This window comes from Phalacrocorax carbo, chromosome 3, assembly GCF_963921805.1.
Source record: "Phalacrocorax carbo chromosome 3, bPhaCar2.1, whole genome shotgun sequence".
In the NCBI taxonomy this organism is placed as follows: Eukaryota; Metazoa; Chordata; class Aves; order Suliformes; family Phalacrocoracidae; genus Phalacrocorax; species Phalacrocorax carbo.
The window spans coordinates 5,501,225-5,514,032 of record NC_087515.1 but is presented as its reverse complement, the minus strand read 5'-3'; the positions used below and the strand labels follow the sequence as shown (position 1 = coordinate 5,514,032).

Here is a 12,808-nt window from a genome sequence, read left to right as displayed (position 1 = left end):
CCAAGAAAAATCTGTAAATGGGGAATTCCAGTTTGGGTTTTAAATAGACGTAATAAAAATGGTGGTTGCAATGTTATTTAAAAAAAGCTTGCCAAATAAGGGAGGATATATTTTTTTGTAGTCAGAGGTGGCTGGAACGTTGATGTGCACACATCTATCTGGTCAGCATAAAATGAAGAAAGAACTTATGGGTATAGAAGGAAAGCCAGTTCATAAGGCAATGTATGAAAGCCAGAGGTTTTACAAATTTTAAAGCAAAGATACTGCCTTGTACAGCTTACGTTTAGGGCCTTGAAAAAAACACTTTGAGTGTGTTTAGTAGGAACAACAACAAAAAAAAAAAAGAAAAAAGGAAAGACAGAGGGTGGAGTTTGGGGAGAACTGGAATGTGACGCAAGGCAAGTGAATGCCTGATCAGGGATATCTGTTGTTTTCTTGAGTCCATGCTTTTATTACATTTCACTTTCTAAATCCTGGTGCCTTTTGTTTTCCTGTGTCTCATTATACAGAGCTAAGGGGGGAAAAATACATTGTTGATCTGGTTCATGGCTTGTTTATTGTATATCTTTGTTTTGTTTCACAGTAAAGCATGTTCCTACTTCCTTAATCTTATTGTTTCCTATTTCTCAGTCTGTATTTCAAAAAGAAGCAGCATATTTTCTCTCTGAAGTAAAGAATTACAATAGATTTCATGTATGAAACACCTGCACAGTCGGAAGTGCAACAGAACTTTTTAGCTCTCACTGTTTTATGGCAAGATTTCTGTTGCCTTTCCTTCCTGTAAACAAAAGGAGTCACTTGGAGAGTGGGAAATAGGCTGTTTACAGGATATTTTCTGTATGAAAGGAAGGAAAAGTGCCTTTGCAGAGATCAGCCTATTGTGTTGGGTATATTGGAAGTTAGATGGAGTTATAATGAGTTTAGTGTTCGGAGGGGAAATAAACAGCAAAATACATGTAATTGCTTAGTCTTGACCCCGAGAAGTGCTAGATGCCCCCATTGGCTGCCGAAATCAAAGCAGGAGTTAAGACATGGAGTGTTTTGGTTTGCTCCCAAATCCTATGTGTAACTTGTGATCAGTGTAGGAACTTGATCAGATACAGGCTATACTTCAAAATAAAAGCTAAGCGGTTATGGAATGCAGCTTTTATTTAAAAACAAGCACCTTTGATACTTCAGTTACTGGTTCAAGTTACCTTGGCACATCTGTCTTCCAGCTGGCTGTCTCTAAAATGCAGTTGTCTTTGCTAGACAAGTGTCATAACTGGATTTTCCTTGAAAGTAATGGTTTCATATGTACGTGTAGAGTGTATATATTGTCAAAGTTCTGCTTCACCTGTGAAATATATTAACTATAATTCTGGTGTGAATCAGGATATCTTATTCTTGCCTGGGTTATAAAATTAATTTCTGCGAATAGCTATTTGATTTTCATTTATCTTCTGTAGCACCAGCCAGAACCTTTACCAACAGTAAGAACTGTGGATTAGGTATTTAACTCTAAATTCTGCTTAAGCATTATAGAATAATCTGGATTTCTTTAAACCTCAGGCTTATATATAAACCGATAAGAGACGATAGCTTTGCCAATAAAACTGAGCAACCTAGGGGAAAATATGCATACAATGTTATTGTCATTAACGGTATCTATTTTATCTGCAGTTCTTTTACTGTAGTTACACTTGAAAATGGAAATTTATTATAGCACGTTTTGTCATTTCTTTTGCTCCATATATTGTAAGTAGTTAATACTTGAATACCAAGAAAAGGCAATTGTAAGCATGGAAATGAAGAAAGTAAAACATCTTGCTCATTTAATAGATGACGAACCGCTTTTAGTTTCAAAAGGGGTACTTAAATACAAAAAGCCTGAACAGCAGTGTTCCCTGTCACAGAAATGATTTTTTTTTCCCTGCATGATGGATCCAGTTCCTCACACAGAAATCCTAATGTCTGCATATTTCAGTCTAATTTGGCAAAGACGACTGGGGTGTGTGCACGTGTGGGTGTAAATGGCAGCTGAGAGCGGTCTGTCTTCTGGCATGTCTTGGTGAACGGAGCGCGTGCCCTGTCTTTGTCCTTACAGAAGAAATAGAACCGCGGCTTTGCATGTGTCTGTGTTTGCGCGCTTCTAGGCCCGAAGTGTCTGTCTGCCTGTTTGCTTTCTCTCTGTATTTTTTAATTCCTCCTTCATTCTAGGTAGCTTGTTACCAAAAGAGCTACTGCAGTCATGAGTGAGACTTTGTCTAGGGGTAGAGGAAACCATGAGGTTTCTTCTTACAAGTTTGCCGTCTTGAAGGAACAAATGCCAATAGTATCCTACGAGCTAGACCAAATGACTCCACAAGGCACTACTAGTCCTTGGTGCTACATGGAGTTTATTTTGCTGGACTATGTACAATTTTGAACATAATTTTTCAGAGTGATTGGGATCTCAGATGTAATAAGCATATTTCTCCTGATTTCTGATTAAGAATTTGTAACTTTATGTGAGTTTAAAGGAATGTGCATTGAGTTTTGAGTATTTTCTTCATTTGTAGACCCTCATGAATGTAGGGGCAAGATGTTATGAAGGAAACTCTTAGAATGATGGTGAAATCATGAGTTACTTTTAAAACATATTAAATTATTTTTCTTTTCAGTTCTTAAATATTTGTTCCCTGATGCAGTGTTTCTGTATAAGAACTTTGTATTAAAAAAAAAATTATGTGGACAAACCCTAGTGTTTTCTCATTTGTGAGGCAGCAAAAAGAACTACATAACCCTCTAAATCCTACTTTACTCTGTGGGTCAATTGATTCCACTTTCTACTCCCATAAATAGATGATCTGGAAATTGTCTTTGAGACCGATATTTTGAAGCTTGCATTCCTAGTGATTTGCAATGTATGAAGATATCTGCCTTTTCTGTCAGAAAGACACTAATAATGATAATATTTTCAAAAATTTATTTATAGAAAATTGAAACCAGTTTCTTTTTGTAAATTGACCAGATTCCATAGCCATTCTAAAAAATTTATTTTCCATTTTTGCAATTGTTTTCTTCCCATGTATTTACTTTTCTGGTTCTTCCTCTGTGTTGATTAATGTCTGATGTTTCCTCTAATCCAGATAATAGAATTTATGAGTCCAGAGGCTCCTATTGGAAAATAAGAATGGATTTTGATTATGCTTATCTGTCTGGAGAGGCTTTTTGACAATTTTGTTGTCTCTTTTATATATATATATATATATTTATACACACACTTGATTCAATTTCAGTTTTACATCGGAACAACAGTCTGTCTCACAGTGACGCTATGAGATCACAGTATGAACTTGTATATAAAAAAAACCATATAAAGTATGGACTTGTATACAAAAGTATGCGTATAACTTCTAAACTGTGATAATCCTTGTTTTAAATTGTTGTCTCTGGTTTGTTAGATTAGACTAAAAGACATGCCAGCCTAAAACTTGTACAAGGATATAGAGTTTTGCTCCCAGCAATAACCTAGGTGAGAAAACAAAATCTGTCCTGCTGGACTTCCTTGCATTTGTCACCATATGCAAGGATTGTTTACAATTTGGATACTCATTTCTTACAGGTTTTAGATGTTGTTACTGTGTTCTCAAGTTTGTTCTTCCAGGATTCATGAATAAAAAAGTTAAAATGTTTGTCGCTGACTTTAGTTTCAGCTTTTACTTGAGTGAGGCTTATGTTTGAAATTTGTCTTCATCAGGTGTAATAAATTAGGAATTAGATTTTTTTCTTTTTAATAACCTGTTTTTTTTAATTTTGTCTTCCACGGCAAACAGGTTAGTTATCTAATGATGTTGATCAACACTACTACTGGTATAGTTTAGTTTTGTTTTAGCTCTCTTATAAAAGCTGCACTGGCGAGAGTGTTTGCTAAGCTCTAGGTTATAACTACAGCAGGAGATACTTGCTACCGTGAGCATACTGGTTAAAGTAGACTTAAGTGGCTGCCTGGTTTTGGCTAGGCCTAAAATAAGGATAGTAGTAAACTGTCCTGCATTCCATCTGTACAGGTCTCTTTGTTTATGTTACTGATGTCTGTAATACCTAGATTTGCAGCTGACTCAGGATTTTGAGGCTTTGTTCTTTTCCATTGTATGCACTAACCTGTAAAATACTTACTAGAATTATTTTTACCCCTGTGGTGGTGATTTAGTACAGGAAATAACATCTTTTCCTGCTCTGTGTGTGTTCTTTCTCCTTTCTTTCAATATGAATGTAACATTGTCTAATTTCAACATAGATTTTACTACCTGAGGTTGTGCTAAAATGAACTCCCATTGAAACTGTGTTAGCACAGATATAATATAGAAAACCAAATCACCTCATTGGCACGTGATAGTTTTATGTTCTACATCTCCGTATGTTGATCAGACAGACATATCTAAAATATTTTTTACTTTGCACTTACTTTTTTTTTCTGTCTGTCAAATTGCAGCTTGCAGTGTTAGATACTTGATGGGCTGTAGGCCATCCCGCAGATTCTCATAGAATGTTTCTAAACTTTTTAGATGAACTGACTACGATCTTCCCTCAAAACATTTTATGGAACTTCATGAGTTTTTCTCAGGCTCGTAACTGAAAATATTAATACGCAAGTGGCTAAATATAATAAGGGTCTAGGAATAGTTGTGGGCCCTTCATTGTGACCTTTGAAGAGTCATAATGAAACAGTCTGATGGTTCAGCAGCTACTGGTTCATGACCTCTTCCCCTAGCAAAGCTTTTTTTTTGCAGTTTGCAGGAACTTACACAGATAATGGCTTTAAATCCTCTGTTGCAACGCGTACGTGTGGTATGTGTTACACAAGGCTGAATTTTAAAGCCATCGAGTTGTTCTTGATATTGTATTTTCATGTATAAATTAGTAGATTCTCATTTTACACAAGTGTTCATTTAAGAGTATTGTTTTTACTTGTGCCTTTGTGTCATAAGGTGGACATGTTCACCTAAAAATAAAAAAACCCAAACCTTTCTCATTTGACTTGCAGGTGTCTCCCTTTTACTGATATCAGAAAAAAAAGTGACTTGCATCTTTTGGGAATCCCTCTAGCCAAAGGTAAGCATAATTCCTAACCAGTGACAAATGTAATATTAGTATATGTAGTACTACCTTACCTTTTAAATAAAAAGGCAATTGTGCTACTGTCTGTCTTGATGTTTGACATCTCGCAAACTAGATTTCTTTGGGATATCTAAAGCATCTTAACAAACCCATAAGAGAATCATTTATATGGCTCAGCGTACAAGTGAAGTTCAGTCTTTTTTGAGGTCTGTAACTTGGCAGGTTGCCTGTCATTAATATTGAAGTGTATGATACAATCACTTTGAGTGACATTTATTACACAGCTGTTATTATACAGAAAGATGATGGCGTTCCTTAATGCATTGGGTAAGCCAAAAATAAAATCATAATTTTGGTGATGTGGAAATTTTTAGCTTGGTCTTCCTCTGGGAAAGAGCTAATATGACCAGAAATAGATACTAGCATAATATGCCAAAAGAGTATCCTTTGTAAGGGCTGGTTAGGCTGCTTGTAGAAAATCCTGAGCCTACAGTTGCCAAAAATCATGTTATCTTGATATTTTCTGAAACAACAGGAGTTGAGGTGCAGTCATCCTCCTATAGTTCCTAATTCTGCAAACTCCTCGATCTAGTCCAGCTAGGTTGCTTTATAGTTCAAGTGTATGGCCCAGGTTTAGAAATACTTCATGTTGGCTGAACACAACCTGTCATCTAATGAAGACACACTCCCTGCAGCACAGTGAAGAAATGAATAATTTAGTGGGGGATAAACACCTTCCTGCCCACGTGTGCGTGCATGTTGACTTCTGAATAAAATCTGCTTTTGGGGTTTTATAGGTAAATTGTTTACTTTCAACATCATGCAGACATTTGGGAAGTATTTCAATACAAACTTGAAAAACTTGATCAAATTCATTCATTCTACTTTCGCTCCATGGGTTCACCAAGAATACTACAGTCTAGAAGGAAATCTGCCACATGAATAATTCTTCACTTAGTATATCTAGTAATCTGGTCACTGTCAGACACTGTAATCATGTACTGTAACTACTCTTGTTTGAAGAATGCAGTATCATATCGATAATGATAAGCAGTGGAAAATAAATTGTGTATAATTGTGTGAGACTTGTAAGAATTTAAGAATTATGCTTTCAGTCTTTAACAAACTTAGAAAAAAGATAGATGAAAAGGAAAGCAATGATATATGTGCAAAATTAGCATTATGGATTTATCATATCACAAGGTGAGAGAGACAATAGTGAGAGGGAGAAATAGTTGTGGGAGGTTTCTTTTGTAGAGAAGAAATAGAATGGTACAGGGCACCATGTCTTGTGGCTCATTCAACGTTCCTGGGGCAGTCTAATGTCAAACACTTATCGGAGGTGTGTGTACCAAAAATTAAAGGTAAGAGCTAATAAATATTTGTAGATTTAAGGCTACACTTTAGTATAAGTTAGGATTTCACAATTTTACAGGTGCTGTAGGGGAAAGTAGGAAAGTAAAATGCTGAAAACTTTTGTTTAAGAGAAGCTTTTAAAATTTTCCCACTTCTGTGTTAGCACTGAAGTTACCCTTCAGTGGGTGTCATAGGAAGAAGTGCTGTACTCGTGTTCCTTCTTTCCATGTAATGGGCACATTTGGTGGAGGGAAGAAGGGAAAGTTGAGTCCCTTCTACCTCCCTCCTTTCTAGATTAATAATATTATGAGGATATGATCAATGTGAAATCAAATCAGGTTAAAAGTAGACACAGAAGTTTTAGGTAATCTTCTAAGCTACGCTGCTAATTTTTGTAGTAGTCACTCTTCTCGTTTCTGCACAAAGCACAAAAAAAGGAATGATATATATTTATACTTAGGAAAATAAGTACATGCTCTGAGAAACTAGTCTAATTCAGCTTTATTCCTGATCATTTTTATAACTGAAATGTTTTGTAAAAGTAGAATAATTTATAGCGTGTTTATATAAAAATTTATATTATAAATATGTGTTATGCTTCATATTCTTATTGTATTCATCCTAGTCTCTTAATTACTAGTCCTTTCAAGCACTGTACTTCTGCAGTGCTCCACTAGTCGATGTTCTTTTACACAGGAAGGGTGTAAAAGATCATTACTGAAGCTGGTTAGAAACTTCTGTTTTCTGACAAAATCTTATTTTGCATGATCTGTTTTTTTCTAAAATATTCCTATTTTGGGGCAGATAAATAAAAGTGGAATCTTTTTTCAATGGAACTGTCCCTAAATCTCATATTGTTTGTAAGTTCAACGCTAAGCTGTGTTTGCCTAGGAGGCAAACCAAGCTGGTAAAAGCTGGTGCTCTAAGCACCAAATGCCCGTGCTGGTGGCCAGCTTCTCTGATGAGGCGGCATCTGGTGTGAGGCAATAGTTTTCTTTCTGACTGAGGCAGGTGTAGTCATGTAGTTCCCATGACGGACATCTGCAGCGTAGAGGAGGTACCTGACTAGGGAGGCCAGCCGAACGTGGGAGGCAGAGCAGAGAGGGCAGAATTTCTAACAGCTGCTTGTGAAGTACCTGTGCCTGTTGAAGATACAGGACAGGCTGTCCTTCCAGAATATTCCAGATGTTCCGAATGCGGGCTTGGAGATAGTTTCTGCTTTATACTTTATAACACTCTACCTGCAACTGCAGTTTGTACGTTTCTTTCCATTATAGCGGTTTTCTGTCTGTATCGTATGGATGATACCAGTAAAATTTTTAACTTTAATTTCCAGCTACATATTGTTTCCAGGAGGAAAAATAAATGCTGGAAGAACTGCTTTCTTCTTTAATTTTATTTTAAATTTATTATGCATTCAGAGATTTGTATGAAGTACAATAACAGGTTTTGGATTCTGTACAGGTTTGTCAATCTATTCAAAGAATCATAGATTAAGGAGAGTCTGAATAATGGACCTTCCTTGCCAGTGGTTTGGCATAGTTGGCTTATGCTTTGGTGCAAGAAACAAAATTGAACTTTCGGTCCAGCCACCTGAGCCCCCCTGCCCTTCGTGCGCTGCAGCGGCTAAATGCGGTGGATGCTCAATAGCTGCCTGTTATCGCTTATCAGGCTTTAAGTGGCTTCCTTTGCTCACATCAACTTAATAGATTCTTTCCCCTTCTTATCTAAGACTCCATTTTTCAATAAATGGTCTGTTCTGTAATATGAAAGATCACAAGACCGCAGTGTTACTGAACCTGATGAAGCTCTGCTATATTAATGGCAGTGTAGAATATACCTCTGCAAATCTTACCTACTACTTTTCATATAAACTGTGTTTTGCTCCAGAAACAGTCTGTCTGAGAGGATGATATTGTAACATATTTTGTATTATGTGTTGTCAAGAATATCTAGATTTAAATAGTGCTAATTATGTAGTAAACAAGAACTTAACACTGGTAAAGGTAGTCTAGTATTGTGTGATAACCACTCATAGTATTTAATCTGCTTCATCTTTTGGCTGTATACTTAGCCAAGGCACAGTAGCTTTTAAAAAAAATCCAGAAGCAGCTGAAAAATATAATTTGTAATTATCTTTTGCTCTCTTTCTATGGTTCAAAGTAATAGTAGTTGTGATATAATAATGCTGGGGAAAAAAAGAGAACTACAGATGTCTAATCTTGCATGTGCTGATACATTAATGAGGTGCTTTGCTTTAATCATTTGCAAGGTATGTAACACAAGGAATATTGGTGTTTTCAGCTGTGAGAACAAACTTCTGGTTTGCTCATCCATAAACACATGGATTTTTATTTTTTGCTTGTTTTTGTTCCATATGTGCTGCTAAAATGCTTATGGTGAAATAATTCTCTGGGTATAGCTTACAATTATGGCAGCACTGGTACTGACTAGCAGTCTTGGTAATCCTGATTTTGAAATATGTAAGCCCTAGAGTATTTAGCAGACCATAAGAACTCTTTTTCTGTCATAAGCACAGGCATAAGAAAGAAAGGAAATTATTTTCATTCTAGAAAATTGATAGTGGTTTTGTATCTGAATAAAGTTAAGTAGTTAACCATATATTAAAGAATGGTAGCACTGGAAAGTAAAAAAGGTTTGTTTAAGAGGTATTTTTAAAATGGTGACACCAAACTAAATGTTTGAAAAATGTTTACGATTTCAACTATTTAAAAAGGAATCTAAATTCCTTAGATTGTTTAGCTCTTGCAACCACAGAGGCCTACGTTATGTCTGTAGACATACTGTTAAGGCAGAGGAACAATTAATAACATTAGAGGCTGTACAACCACACAGAATATATAAGTGTCAGCTTTAAGTGATAAACTTATCCATATTTGCCTAAGCCATTATCTGCTTCCTGGGTGGCCTTTTGATTGGGAGCATGTGTCCAAATAGATGACAAATACAGAAACAGTAAACCTAAATACAGCATTTGATCTTAGTTTTGCATCCAGTGGCATATATCTTTGTAATAATAATAATAAAAATAAATAAATACAAAATAAGTCCACCCCTCACCTTTAGCTAGTGATAGACTGAACCACTAGCTACTGAACTGCTATTCTTTCCTATTTCTGATAGTTATTGTATAGAGACACACATACGTGGGACAACTTACCCGTTCTTGAAGTTTGGTATTGTGGTAGTATGTTTGTGGCCTGGGAAGGAATCTGCTTCTAAAGGCTTATGTATTCATTTGAATTAATTAAAACGTAAATTACTGACAGTTGTATAGGGTGTTGATCGTTATGATATCGGGGTAGATAGAACAATGTAGTTTGTGCATAAATATACCCTATTTTCAGAAACTAATGCAAAGAAAGAACATATAGCAGTACATTTGATCCGATAATATATGTATAGTGTGATATAACTTTTTCATGGAAAACACAGCACGCATTTGGTGCATAGAAAATTGTTTTCAGAAGCTGGACTGTATTAGACAAATCACAGAACTGCAAAGGTGGGTGGGCACCTATTGAGGCCATGTAGTTCAACCTCCTGCTTTAGGATGGTCAGCTAGAAGAGGTTGCTCAGGGCCAAGTCCAGTCATGTTTTAAATGTCTTCAAGGGTAGAGGCTCCACAACTTCTCTGGGCAACCTGTTCTGTTGTCTGACTCTCACAGTAAAAAAATTTCTTTGTTTTTATGAGCATGTTTTCTTATGTCGAGATGGAGTTTCATGTGTTTCAGTTTCTGCCTGTTGCCTCCTATCCCGTCAGCGAACACTAATGAGAAGTCTGGTTTCCTTTTCATCGCCCCCGACCAGGCACTGGTAAGATCCCCTGTGAGCCTTCTCTTCTCCAGGCCAAGTAGTCCCAGCTCTCTCAGCCTTTCCTTGTGTGAAAGATGCTCCAATCCCTTAATCATTTTAGTGGCCCTTTGCTGGATTTGCTCCAGTAATTCCTTGTCTGTCTTGTACTGGGAACCCAGAAGACAGTACTCCAGGTGTGATGAGGGAATGATGACGTTATTTTAGCTCTAACTAGTAAGCGAAAAACAACTAGCTAGAAATGTAGATAGGTACATACCATTTTTGTCAATAGCAATGTAATATATTCAGTAATTCTATATGATGTCCGATATCCCAAATATCCCTTTTGAATCTCCAGATTGTTATCCTTTTTATCCTCTGTGAGAATAATTAAAATATACTTAAGTATAAATAAAATATGAAGCTGCTTTATTTTTCAAGGCATAGCGTGCTATATGCTTCAGTTTTGGAGCAGTACATAGTCATAATAGTTCTTTCAGCTGTCACCTGGGTGGACAGGTCATGGGTGAGTGATCCAGTATTTTGTTAAGAAGTTATTAGATCAGATGCTACAAGTACTATTAATGCTACGGGTTGGTTGGTTGTTTTAGTAAAATCATATCGAACTGCAGAGTTGGTCTTGCCAGTCTGGTTCCCTTTTGAGTGTCGTAAAACTGCCAGGACTTACCAGTTCAGGCAGAGGGCTATTTTAGTTCCTAAAGACAGTGAGCCAAAAAAAAAATATACCTGTGCAATGTTAGATTTCTCTGCGCTGTGCTTCACAAAGTCTGTGGTTCTGGGAACCACATTCCATTTATTAGGTTGGCTGGATCTGTCCTTTCAGGTTACTGAACTTTCAAAGGTAGCAGGACTTCTTCAGCTGTTCAAATGCTGTATCACTCTAAATAATAGAGGTCACAAGCAGTCAACTAGTGCTTCTTACTGTCAAGGCATGCATTATTAGTGAGGTTCACCAAAAATAGGAGTCAAGGTGGATTAATGTGCAAGTTAATAAAACAGAAGAGCTTACTGATTTGTGGTTTGTGCCAGCTCTTTTGGAGAGGGCAGGGGGAAAAAAGGAGTGTTGGCAGGTTGGGTGTAAGGGAAGGGATAGCTAGGATCAGGAGTTGGAAAGTGATGAGTCTTAGAGGGGAAAGAGATGGCTAATTTAAAAAAAAAAAAAAAAAAAAAAAAAAAGCAGAAACCTTTTTTTTTCCTTAGCCCTCAACCAATGCAGTATCTATTTTTGCTTTGAAGAAGAGACTGATGCACCACTGGTATATGCTAAAAAGATGTAAGAAGAAACAACAAATGCCCTAATAACCAGATAAAAAGAACTGAATGAAAGTTGTCAGGAGGGAGGGGGGAAAGGATGCACACAATCTTGGTCTCTTAATTCATATAATCTAATTTATTTCAGTAAAATGAATTGTGTATTGTTCTTTTATACAAAATGAAGGATTACAATAAATTATGGTAAATTAAGTCCTTTGTTTCTGGCTCATGCAGAAAAATATCTCTAATTAAATATTTGAAATAATTAAGAATTAATGCAAATACTTTTGAAGACAAACTGAATGATGAGCCAAAAACATATGCTATGAGCTTGGTTTTGGTTGGTACCAGAACTATGCAGGATGAGTGGGAAGGTTGTAAAAAAAGAGCTATACATTTGTGAAGGAGAGAATTCTCAGAAAAAAAAAAAAAAGGAGAAATACAACATGTAACAGAATGGGAGAGATGAGAAATTAAACCAATACAAGAATTTGAAAATTATTCAGGGAGAGCCAAAGCCGTTCTGGAACTAAAGCTGGTGAAATATGTGAAGGGCAACAAAAAACCTGCTACAAGTACATAAGCAGGAGAAGGAATGCTAGGGGAAAAGAGCCCACAGATGAACGGGGTAGGGGATCTGGTGACAAAGGACTCAAAAAATGCTGAAGTACTCAATACATTTTTCACCTTAGTCTTCACTGGTAAGACCAGCCAGCCTTCAGGAACCCCAGAAAGTGTGGAGCAAGGAATATTTACCTTCAATGGAGAAGGATTAAATTAAGGAATATTTAAACAAACTGAGCATAAAGAAGTCCATGGGACTTGGTAGGATGCACCCGTGAATGCTGAGGGAGCTGACTGATGTCAGTGTGAGGGTACTCTTGATTTTCTTCAAAAGGTCATGGCAATTTGCAGGTGTTCCTGGAGAGTGGAGAAGAACAAGTGTCCAGGAAGGATCCGGAGAAGTACAGGCAGATCAGCCTTGCCTATCCCTGTGAAGGTGACAGAGCCAGTAATCCTGGAAGGTATTTCCAGATACATGGTGGATAAGAATGTGACTGGGAGTATTGAGCATGGATTTAGAAAGGGAAAATCCTGCTTAACCCACCTGATAGCCTTTTGTGATGAGTTGGTGAGCTTGGTGGATGAGGGGAGATGGTCTTGATAAATGGACAGTGAGATAGACTGAAAACAGGCTGAACTGCCAGGCTCAGAGGGTTGTGACCAGCAGCACAGAGTCCAGCCAGAGGCCAGTTACTAGTGGTGTACCCTCGGGGCT

At 36.9% G+C, this 12,808-nt stretch overlaps 1 protein-coding gene across 3 annotated transcripts in view; it reads left to right on the top strand.

Moving 5' to 3' along the window:
- Positions 1-12,808, top strand: part of SIPA1L2 (signal induced proliferation associated 1 like 2) — a 147,509-nt gene that overhangs the window by 25,387 nt on the left and 109,314 nt on the right. For all 3 annotated transcript variants that reach the window (XM_064445701.1, XM_064445700.1, XM_064445699.1), the window contains exon 2: positions 5,009-5,076. The gene's annotated coding sequence lies outside the window, so the exon portion shown is untranslated. The remainder of the gene's footprint in view (positions 1-5,008; positions 5,077-12,808) is intronic.